Source organism: Bufo gargarizans, chromosome 1 (assembly GCF_014858855.1).
Source record: "Bufo gargarizans isolate SCDJY-AF-19 chromosome 1, ASM1485885v1, whole genome shotgun sequence".
Classification (NCBI taxonomy): Eukaryota; Metazoa; Chordata; class Amphibia; order Anura; family Bufonidae; genus Bufo; species Bufo gargarizans.
This window is the reverse complement of record NC_058080.1, coordinates 285,134,459-285,146,743: the sequence shown is the minus strand read 5'-3', so window position 1 is coordinate 285,146,743 and position 12,285 is coordinate 285,134,459. Positions and strand designations below refer to the sequence as shown.

The 12,285-nt window shown below is 45.3% G+C and overlaps 1 protein-coding gene across 3 annotated transcripts in view; it reads right to left on the bottom strand.

Moving 5' to 3' along the window:
- SHROOM3 (shroom family member 3) overlaps nucleotides 1-12,285 on the bottom strand; it is a 433,756-nt gene that overhangs the window by 152,224 nt on the left and 269,247 nt on the right. The window lies entirely within an intron of this gene.

Here is a 12,285-nt window from a genome sequence, read left to right as displayed (position 1 = left end):
AAAGCTACACCGTGCAGTTATGTCATGTTTGTTTTTGTAGACCAAGAGTGAAGTACGTGGTTTCACATCTCTGCCCTGGGTGCTGTACCACCTTACATTGCCACTGAGTGTTTCTCCTGGTCAATAGAACCAATATTACTATACAGCAGGCATCCTCAAACTGCGGCCCTCCATCTGTTGCAAAACTACAACTCCCAGCATGCCTGAACAGGTATCAGCCTACAGCAGGGCATTGTGGGAGTTGTAGTTTTACAACAGCTGGAGGGCCGCAGTTTGAGGATGCCTGCTATACAGCCTCTACATACTGCAGTTTGTTTTCTATTATTGTCTAAGCCAGGCATGCTCAACCTGCGGCCCTCCAGCTGTTGCAAAACTACAACTCCCAGCATGCCCGAACAGCCTACAGCTATCAGCCTACAGCAAGGCAATTGTGGGAGTTGTAGTTTTACAACAGCTGGAGGGCCGCAGGTTGAGCATGCCTGGTCTAAGCTATTAGAATAATTTCACTACAGCCTTCACAAGGTCCACGTTGAATGGAAACATAGGTGGGAGAGCCAGACAGTTACAGTAGATCCAGCAATCCACTCTGCCCCATCTTAGTGTAGTAAAATGCCAATCCTCAAACAAATTACCCTAAACCAGGAGACAATCATTTCCTGGTTCTGGACCATTTCTTGGGCGTTTTCCATGCTGAATACAGTGATAAGGTGCTACAGTCTTTACAGTGTTGTTTGCTCTTCTTCCAAGTACCCAGTACAGGATCATTGCTCTGACTGAGTGCAACAGACTCTCCTACTGAATACAGTTGAAACAGACATTTAAAGAGTTTATGTCTAGCATACAGCATGGACACGTGGATGAGGACGTGAATACATAGATAAGAAAAGGAAAGTGCGTAAATCTAGCTGTAGTTTTGATTTCTCCCCATGATATTGGTGTGTTAGAGGTGACTCTGCAGGCAAGGCTGGATTTATAGAAATATCATTTTTTATCATTACACTTGGAAAAATATAGCACCAAATGTTTTCTGTTACTGAATATGAAAATATTCAATGCAAAGATGCGCTACTAAATGAATTTAGGTCATTTTACTCCAATGTACTTGGTTTAAGACTCTCGTATGAAATTTCCCCATATTTTTTTTGGGACAACAGTTTTTCACATTTCAACTAAGTAAAATTTGATCGATTTCCGGGACATATTTACTGAAATATTACATGACTCATGATAAATTTGTCTAGAATTCAGGTGTCCTTTTATAGTGGTTTTCTAGTCCCTCAATATTGATGACCTATCCTATGATAGGTTATCAATATCAGATCGGTGGAGGTAAGACCCCCTCATTGATCTGTTATCAATGACCTATCTGGGAGGATAGGTCATCAATATCGAGAGACTGGAAAATAGATTAAGACTATGGCTCCACAGTGACTTTTGGTAGGGGTAAAAATGAGTTTCTGGGTCCTTCACACAATCTTAAAGGGTTTCTGTCACCTGAAAAATGGGTATTAAGCTTGGCAATGTGCTAATTTCAGCTGAACGTAACTATTAGTGCCATCTCACTGCCTGCTGCTGGTATTGAGAAAAACAAACTTTTATAATATGCTAATTAGCCTCTAGGAGCAGGGGGCATTGCCCCTGCTCCTAGAGTCTCTGTTCTCCCACCTCTGGCCACGCCCTGCTACACTAGATTGGATGAGCCCCCCCAGAGCGTTTAGCTTGGGGGAGACATGGGGGCACATACACATAAAGGGTTAAATGTAGTTATAGGGGTATTTGGCGCCTTTTCTCTCCCCCCCCCCCCTTTCTTATTTCCTCAGGTGAATTTTACCTCAAGTTAAGCTTACCTGGAAACCGGTTTTGGCTGGTTTGAAGCAGTTTTGGACAAGTTGGCCAGATCTCTCCTGATTGGCTACGGCGGTTGCTGGGGGAGAAATCCATCAATCTGATTTGACAGGGAGCAAAACGGCGGGAAGCTGGCACCTTTATATTGCGGTGTTCCGCTGTATTGAGGTGCCAGTTTAAGAAGATTGTGACCTGCACTGGACCTGCGGACTGAAGACGGCATGGAGGAGCTACTGCGGCAGCTGATCCTGAAAGCGGAGTCGGCCGGCGGTGAAGAATGGCTCAGGAGCTGTTTGAGCCAAGCGCCGCCTGAGGAGAAGGAGCCGGAAGAGGAGAGCCCAGCAGTGCCGGTGTCAGCAGCGGAAGAGGCGGCAGTCTGTCAGCTGATGGAGGGGGAGGTTTCAGCGCTTCCCTGCAAAAGAGCTAGGAAGTCTGGGAGCGCTGTTTCTCCTCCTTCTGATGCGGGACGCCGTAGCAGCAGAGCACAGAGCGCAGGCAGAAGCAAGAAGACGCGGCACCAGCCTGCCAGGAGGAATGTGTCCGGAGCTCAGAGCGGCCTGCCTGCTGTGAGGAGAAGAGAGGACGTCGCAAAGGAGCGCCGGCCAGGGGGCGGAGCTACAAGATCACATGATACGTCGGCTCACATGAGCACGTATGAGAGGAACAGTGCGGGAAATTCAAATATGAGCAGCATTGTGGGGCAGCTTGTTGAGGGGCTCCCTCCTTCTGAGGTTGAGGTACCTCCAAGCCCCCATGGAAGAATGAAGACAGCCTCTGGTGTGGTCCAGGAGGAGCAAGTGGATGGTGAGAAATTCAATGTGCAGTCTGTGTCTGAGTCCACGCTGTTGTCTGGGCTGGTTAAGCTGCTGGCAGAGTTTGCTAGCAGGCAGGTGCCCCACACAGCGTCTGACGTATGGGTCAAGAACACAAAGCAGGTTGCTACTAGTAACGCTGCAGGTAGTTCTAGGCCAGTGCTGGAGAAAGGCTTTGGTGTTAATGAAATGTGTATGAAGGAAGCAATGGTTTGTGAGGTATCGCCTCTGGGTTATCATCTGGCAGCCGGTATTAAAGAAAAAATTTGGAGGTTAGAATTTGTGGAAATCATGTCCCTGTTGCCTTCTGCCAGGGAGCATGTGGTACGTGAGAAGAAGGACGATAGGAATGATGATGAGAGAAAGCGTACGATGCCAAGGTCTTTCAATAATTGGCTGCAGGCATTTTTTATATATGCTGCGGTCCTTGGTGAAAAGCATCCTGAGTTTTGTAGTGGCCTTTTCCAGCATCTGGACATACATTATTTTGAAAGCGTACAGAAATTTTAGTGGTATGGCATGGTACCAAAATGATGAGGTGTTCCGCCAGAAGTTGGCGGTACACCCATCGCTTAAATGGGGAGTTAAGGACATAGGTCTTTGGGTTAATTTAATGTTACCTCAAAAATCTTTTACACCCAAAACATTGAATACGCCTCAGCCTAGTTTGAGGAAAGGGGTATGCTTCGCCTTCAATGAGGCAACTTGTAAGTGGGCGTCGAATTGCCGCTATAAACACGAGTGCTCTTTCTGCGGTGGCACTCATCCTATGCTGAGGTGTTTTAAAAGGGGTTCGCAATCCAGTCAGCAGCAGCCTTCCACAAGGGAGCAAGTTTCTAAAAGCACCGACCCCAGTGAAGCTTTTAGAAATGCTTCCATGGTTAAGGCAGTACCCTAATCAGACGGCAGCGAAATTATTAATTGAAGGTTTTCAATACGGTTTTTTGGTTCCTGAGTTTACAGGTGAAGGCTGCTGCTGGGTGGATAATATGAAATCTGTCAGTTTATTAAGAGACGTAGTGAGAAGTAAGTTGTTTAAAGAATTAGATTTAGGTAGAATAGCGGGGCCTTTTGTTAACCCTCCTTTTTTAAATTTCCGTATTTCACCTTTAGGAGTTGTTCCCAAAAAGGCTTCAGGGGAGTTTAGACTTATTCACCATTTGTCATTTCCTGATGAGTGTTCACGTAATGATGAAGTTGTTAAGTCTAAGTCCTCAGTTTTTTATGCGACATTTGATGACGCATTGGCTTTGGTAAGGCATTTCGGGATGGGGGCCTTGCTGGCTAAGGCGGATGTGAAATCAGCCTTTCGCTTGTTGCCAGTTAGGCCTTCGGGATTTAATTCGTTAGGATTTCAGTTTGATGGTAGTTACTATTTTGATAAATGCATGCCTATGGGGTTTTCGTTATCTTGTTTTTATTTTGAAGCATTTGCAACGTTTATTAATTGGGTTTTACAGTTGTTAGTTCCAGAAGGGGGTTTATTACACTATTTAGATGATTTTTTGTTTGTTGGTGATTGCAGTTCTAGTTTGTGTTCAGAATTGTTATTTAAATTTTTAAAGGTTTGTGAACGATTTGGGATACCAGTAGCAGAAGAGAAGACAGTCTTTCCCTGTACTTGTTTAGAATTTTTGGGCATAGTAATAGATACGGCTAATATGGAATTTCGTTTGTCTTCTGAGAAGTTAGTTAAAATTAAATTGTTGTTGGTGTCGTTATTGGGGAAGGAAAAATGCACTTTAAAAGAATTGCAGTCGTTGCTAGGGTCATTAAATTTTGCTTGCAGAATTATTCCTATGGGAAGGGTTTTTTCTAAACGTCTTTACTTTGCTACGCGGGGCCTTAAATCTCCTCGCTCTCATATCAGGCTAACTAGGAGTTTGAAAGAGGATATGTCAATGTGGTTAGAATTTTTTGAAAATTTTAATGGGGCAAACTGCTGGCAGGAAGAGTTTGTGGAATCAGATGCTTTGGGTTTATTCACAGATGCAGCTGGTAGCTGTGGTTATGGGGCTTATTGGGATGGCAAGTGGTCGGCGGAGGCCTGGCCATCTGATTGGATAGGCAATGGAGTGACTCGTAATATCGTCTTATTAGAATTTTTTCCGGTGGTAGTATCAATTGTTTTATGGGGTAGTCATTTTAAGAATAGAAGGATTTTGGTCAATACGGATAATAAAGGTGTTGTTTTTGCAATCAATACTCTTTCTTCTAAGTGTGTATTAGTAGTTAAATTGCTAAGGCATTTTGTGCTTTGTTGTTTGAAGCTTAATATTTGGGTTAAGGCGAAGTATGTTCAAGGCAAATTTAATAATTTGGCGGATTCTCTGTCTCGTTTTCAGTTTGCCAGATTTCGGGAGCTAGCGCCAGAAGCGGAGTTGGAGGGATTGCTATGCCCTCAACATCTTTGGGACCTATTATGGGAGTGATATCAGAATCAATCAGACAGTCAGTGGCTAATAAAACATGGGCTGCGTACGCAGCCGCATGGAGGGACTGGGTTTTATTTTCTAATGCGTTGCCCAATGATGTGGATGACCTTGCTTGTGGTATGTTATTTGTAGCTAGTCTATTTAATAGAAACTTGTCATTTTCATCAGTCGCTAGAACAATAGCAGGGATTTCCTTTTTTCTTAAGATGGCAGGCAAGAAGCCGTTAGCATCTTATTTTCCAATTAAACAGATGATGAAAGGTTACCGTAAGAAATTTTCAGGTATTGATAATAGGAGGCCAATTTCAGTGGAGTTATTAGGGAGTTTATATGATATTTTGCCGATAGTTTGTTTTGATGGTTTTGAAGTTTTACTTTTTAGGACAAGCTTTATTTTAGCATTTTTTGCAGCATTAAGGATAAGTGAATTGGTGTCTGCTAGCCGTTTAGTATGTTCTGGTTTGAAAACGGAGGCGGTTGTGTTAAATGCCGGTTTTGTTGAAATTTTGTTGAGACGCTCAAAAACGGATCAGTATGGGAGGAGTAGAATTATAAGGTTGAATGAGTGGGCGGGTTCTTCATTGTGTCCAGTTGGTATAGTTCGTGCTTGGCTTGGGACTCGCCCGTCTGGTCATCCTTCCTTTTAAATTCATAAGGATGGTTCCCCCTTAACTAAATTTCAATTTAGTGCTGTACTTAAAAAATGCATGGCTGCACTTGGGCTGAGTTCTTTAAAAATTACTTCACATTCCTTTAGAATAGGGGCAGCAACTGAGGCGGCCAGGTTTGGCTTAGATGAGGCCGTCATCAAAAGGATAGGTCGTTGGGATTCGGATAGAGCTAGATTGTATGTTAGGCCTGAGTTATTATGACCAGACTAAATTATTTTCTATTTTTTCAGGGAGTCAGATAATTGTTTGGATTTTGGGCCATTCGTATATATTCTGGGCCCAGAAGAGAGCAGAAAGGAGAACGTACACTGAGAACTTATCTTTTGATGGCTCATCCTTGCAGGTTTTGTGGCAGGGTATTAGAGGAATGGGATGGAGCAGTGTTTTACGGGAGATTCAAAAGCTACGCAATAATCTCCCTCATCCTAATATTTTAATTATTCATGCGGGGGGGAATGATTTGGGTAAAACGAAGACGTGTACGTTATTATGGGAAATGAAGAGGGATTTGTCACTGTTGAGATGCATATTGCCAGACACTGTTTTGTTTTTTTCTGAAATAGTGCCTCGCTTAGTCTGGTCTTTTAAAGAGCAGTCATTCTGCGAAAAGATTCGTAAAAGAATTAATAGAGCCATGTGCAAATTCATGCCCCTGCTGGGCAGTTTCTCTTACAGGCATATTGATCTAGAAGGATGGGAGATAGGTCTTTTTAGGTCAGACAATGTGCACCTATCCGAAATTGGTATTGATATTTTTAATTTAGGTTTGCAGGGCGCTATTGAGAAAGGGCTGCAATGCTTGTGGGGGGCCTCGCCTTGTTAAGGCGTGGCATGTGGGATTTATCGCTCAGCTACAGCTGAGTGGATTGTGGTTTTTAATGATTATTGGACGGAATTTTAATGGTTACATTATTTATTTATTTATGCTAATTTATTGAGTAATAATTTATGGTAATTTTTGGTAACCCATAATAAAGCATTGCAGCCTTTTCATCCAACTTTTGTGTTTGTGTTTTTTATTCATGTTAGGTATTGTTAGTTTATAATGGGGACTATTGTGTGTAGTGTGCCTCCATGGATGAGCCCCCCCAGAGCGTTTAGCTTGGGGGAGACATGGGGGCACATACACATAAAGGGTTAAATGTAGTTATAGGGGTATTTGGCGCCTTTTCTCTCCCCCCCCCCCCCTTTCTTATTTCCTCAGGTGAATTTTACCTCAAGTTAAGCTTACCTGGAAACCGGTTTTGGCTGGTTTGAAGCAGTTTTGGACAAGTTGGCCAGATCTCTCCTGATTGGCTACGGCGGTTGCTGGGGGAGAAATCCATCAATCTGATTTGACAGGGAGCAAAACGGCGGGAAGCTGGCACCTTTATATTGCGGTGTTCCGCTGTATTGAGGTGCCAGTTTAAGAAGATTGTGACCTGCGCCCGCCCTCCCTCCCTTTAAATTATTGTTCCCGGTTTATGTCGCGTGCTTTATTAGTGGGATTTATCGCTCAGCTACAGCTGAGTGGATTGTGGTTTTTAATGATTATTGGACGGAATTTTAATGGTTAAATTATTTATTTATTTATGCTAATTTATTGAGTAATAATTTATGGTAATTTTTGGTAACCCATAATAAAGCATTGCGGCCTTTTCATCCAACTTTTGTGTTTGTGTTTTTATTCATGTTAGGTATTGTTAGTTTATAATGGGGACTATTGTGTGTAGTGTGCCTCCATGACAGAGCCAGGCAGCCTTCACCTCCTCCTGCCGGCCCTGTGCGCTGTGGAGATCTTGCGCCGTTCAGTATTCAGCGCAGTGAGGAAGCTGGCAGCCGATGAGCGCACTTCACTCACTGCGCCTGCGCCGTATACTGAATGGGACAGCACAGGCGCGAGATTTACACTTCAGACAGGCCAGAGGTAGGAGAACAACGCTGTCTGGCCCTGTCAATCTAGCGTAGCAGGGCGTGGCCAAAGGTGGGAGAACGGAGCCTCTAGGACAGGCATGTCCAAACTGCGGCCCTCCAGCTGTTCCAAAACTACAACTCCCAGCATGCCTGGATAGCTTACAGCTATTAGAGCATGCTGGGAGTTGTAGTTTTGCAACAGCTGGAGGGCCGCAGTTTGGACATGCCTGCTCTAGGAGCAGGTGCAACGCCCCCCCCCCCCCCCCGCTCCAATAGGCTAATTAGCATATTATAAAAGTTTGTTTTTCTCAATAACGACAGCAGGCAGTGAGATGGCACTAATATAGTTATGTTCAGCTGACACTATGCACATCGCTAATGTCAGACAGCTTAAAGAGGACCTTTCACTACAGCATAAACTAAAAACTAACTAGATCAGTGGGCAGAGCGGCGCCCAGGGGTCCCCCTGCACTTACTAGTATGCCTGGGCGCCGCTCCGTTCGCCCGTTATAGGCTCCGGTGTCTGCGCTCCCTCTGACTGATTTCTTGTAGGAGGCGTGTCCCTTGCTGCAGTGCTGGCCAATCGCAGCGCACAGCTCATAGCCAGGCTATGAGCTGTGCGGACCCCTGGGCGCCGCTCTGCCCACTGATCTAGTTAGTTTTTAGTTTATGCTGTAGTGAAAGGTCCTCTTTAATACCCATTTTTCAGGTGACAGATATTTCCCTATTTTGGAAAAGTTGCAATTGACTTGTAACAATCACAAGAATTTCATCTATGTCAGAAGTTCAGAACACCTGCAACTGAAGCATGATGACTTTTTGAGAAATCTTTGAGGTACTGGTAATCTATGATTTTATAACGGACATGAGGCCAAATGTCACCAGGAATCCCTAGCATAACTGTGAGCTCTAAGGTGCTATGATGTGGCACAAAGCTGAAGTTCCTTGGGAACAGAAGAATGTATACTTTCCGAAGGAGTCTAATTGTTCTTTCACGTTGCACATGTCAGCTTGGCACGCAAAGCTCTCGAAAGGATTAATATTAATATACAAACATGGACTTAGCAAAGTTTCAGTACACAAGCCCAAGGTAAACATACTGTGACTTTGTTAGATGTGCGGTACATTCCTCACTATTATCTAACAGGCGCAAAGGTCAATATGATCAGCAAGGTTAATTACAAAGTACTTGATAATAAGACACCTGCCGTTAAGTTACGTCACAGCTATGGGAAATATGTAACTCCATAACCATAATTCTTTTATATTTGGCTGAGGATGTATGCATTGCAAGAGCTACTCATTTCTAGTATTGTGAATCATACTTCAGTGTTAACATAGCTGAATACCTGTCCCAATTATTACGTTACATACTGTTCTTCAATAATTATTATGATTACAGATGAGCGAATAACAAATGAGCGTGGTAACAAATCTAATTTTTTCCTAAAATGGCTGCTGCACGTGTTGGGACATGGAGCAAGGAACTCTGGGAAAGAGGGATCACCCACAATGCCATGCATGCAGCCAATCAGCAGCCAGCCAGCCCTGTGATGTCACAGCCTTATAAATAGCCTCAGCCATTTTGTATTCTGCCATTTACCATTGTACTTAGAGCAGGGAGAGATGTCAGCAGGCGCTAGGACAGTGGTAGAAAAGACTTTAAAACTTTTATTTTGCTGTATAGAAGTTCAGGGTAAGGATAGGGAAGAATCATTCCACAGTATTGAAGCAGAACAGGGTTCAGTTGGGGAGGTGAGAGCCTGGTTATTAGGAACAATCCTATTACAGCTTGCTGCACTGTCTGTGGATCCAAATTGCCATTATACAGCTCTGTAATTCCAGCAAACCGTTCTTGTTATTGGGGTGCAAGTGCTGTTTGATACAGGCATTAACAGGGTTTATTACAAGAAAATATTTCTACGTCTTATTTTCCCTTGTGCGGTGCAGTTATATGTTCTAAAGCCCTTTTTGGCGTGTATTAGTGGCAAGAAAATATATATTATTTGCCATTCAGCGGTGCAGTTATATGTTCTAAAGCCCTTTTTGGCGTGTATTAGTGGCGGTAAAAAAAGTATTTGCCGTTGTATGGTAAAGTAAGAAAATTAAAGCCCTTTTTGGTGTGTATTAGTGGCAAAAAAATATATATGTTTGCCGTTCAGCAGTGCAGTAATATGTTCTAAAGCCCTTTTTGGTGTGTATTAGTGGCAGAAAAAAAAAGTATTTGCCGTTGTGTGGTGAAGTGAGAAAATTGCAGCCCTTTTTGGTGTGTATTAGTGGCAAAAAAATATATTTTTGCCGTTCAGCGGTGCAGTTATGTTCTGAAGCCCTTTTGGCGTGTATTAGTGGAAAAAAAGGGCTTATTAGCCGTTGTGTGGTGAAGTGAGAAAATTGCAGACTTTTTTGGGGTGTTTTAATTATTTATTTGATCTAACAGTATGTAAGGCAGAGAAGTGCCAGGCCCTGCACAGGGGCGTGGCAGTGGCCTAAATATTTCTGCCGCAGGCAGAGGTGGAAGCAGAGTAAGGGGACGTGGCAGCAGGAGTCGCAGCGATAGGCCTGAGCTCCTGGTGTCATCTATCTTGACCAGCAACCTAGCGGTTCTTGAATGGTTGACTCAGTCATCCACTTCATCCCCCAAGTGACATCAGACACCCCAGCCAAGAGTTGGTTGGTTCATCAGACACAACCCTTAGTTGGCATGGCCCGGGAGCAGGCCCTGTGCTCTCACCTGTCCTCAATCTGCCTCTGTCCTTTTCTGTTCCCTCAGCCAGAGAAGTATTATATGCTGTGGGCTCAGCTTCACTATACAGCAAGGACAGGGGCGGACTGGGCCGGGGGGCAGGGAGGCAATTGCCCCCCAGGCCGCCCGTCAACAAAAAAAAAAAAATAATTTTTTTATTCTTCAGGGCCGCACCGCCGATCACCACAGGCGGCGCGGCCCTGGATGTAATTGCGCTGCGGCCGGGCTGTGGGGCAGGGGAGGGAGAGGCGTGTCCTTCCCCTGTTCTTCTGATAGGCCGCAGGCACTAATGCCTGCAGCCTATCAGAGGCCGGCTCAGGAAGCGCGATTACGTCATTATCATCGCAACGCCTGAGCCGGCAGCACACGCTGCTGATGGAGGTAAGTATTTTTTCTTCTTTGCGGAGATCTGGCACTATGGGGGGGGGCGGAGATCTTTCACTATAGGGGGGGGGAGATCTGGCACTATGGGGGGGAGATCTGTCACTAAGGGGGGGAAATCTGGCACTATGGGGTGCACTATAGGGGGAGCTGGCACTATGGGGGGCACTATAGGGGGAGCTGGCACTATGGGGGGCACTATAAGGGGAGCTGGCACTATGGGGGGCATTATAGGGGGAGCTGGCACTATAGGGGGAGCTGGCACTATGGGGGGCACTATAAGGGGAGCTGGCACTATGGGGCGCACTATAGGGGGAGCTGGCACTATGGGGGGCACTGTGGGGAGCTGGCACTATGGGGGGCCTATAGGGGGAGCTGGCACTATGGGGGGGGACTATAGGGGGAGCTGGCACTATGGGGGGGACTATAGGGGGAGCTGGCACTATGGGGGGGACTATAGGGGGAGCTGGCACTATGGGGGGGACTATAGGGGGAGCTGGCACTATGGGGGGGGACTATAGGGGGAGCTGGCACTATGGGGGGGCACTATAGGGGGACCTGGCACTATGGGGGGGCACTATAGGGGGAGCTGGCACTATGGGGGGCACTATAGGGGGAGCTGGCACTATTGGGGGAGCTGGCACTATGGGGGCATTTCTTACTGGCACATTATGCGGGGGCACCATGGGGGAGAGGAGCACTATGGGGGTAACTGGGGGCTCTAAAGGGGCTTTTATTTTTTATTATTGGCACATTCTGGGGGGCACTATAGGGGAGAGCAGCACTATGGGGCATCTGGTGCTACTATAGGGGCATTATTTGGGGTCTCTAAAGGGGCCTTTTGTATTGGAACATTATGGGGGGCACTATGGCATTTGGTGGCACTAAGGGGGCATTTTTTACTGGCACATTATGGAAGGCACTATAGGGGAGAGCGGCACTATGGGGGAGTGGAGCACTATTGGGGCATATGGTGGCACTAAGAAGGGGCATTTTTTTACTGGTACATTGTGGGGGAGAGGAGCACTATAGGGGCATCTGCTGGGGGCACTAAGGGGCATTTTTTTACTGGCATATTATGGGGACACTATGGGGAAGGGGGAGAGGAGCAGTATGAGGGCATTTACTGGGGCACTATATAGGGGTATTTTATACTGGCATACATTATGGGGACATTAGCTCAACTGCGGGCACTAAGCGGGGGTATTTCATGTACTGTCATATTATAGGGAAAATTAGTACTACTAGGGGGTATTATGGGGAGCTTTACTACTACTAGGGGCTATGAAGAACATGATTACTAGGGCACTATAGGGGCATTATTACTACTAAGTGTGCTCTGGCAGAGAATTATTTCTATTGGTGGGATTTTGGGGAGCATTGTTACTTTGGGGGCACCCTGGCATAGTATCAGCTTAGCACAATTATTTTTGGGGGACATTATCTTTATACTATTAGTGTCTGGGCACAGTTATTTTTTAGAGCGCTGTGTGCCAATAATTGTT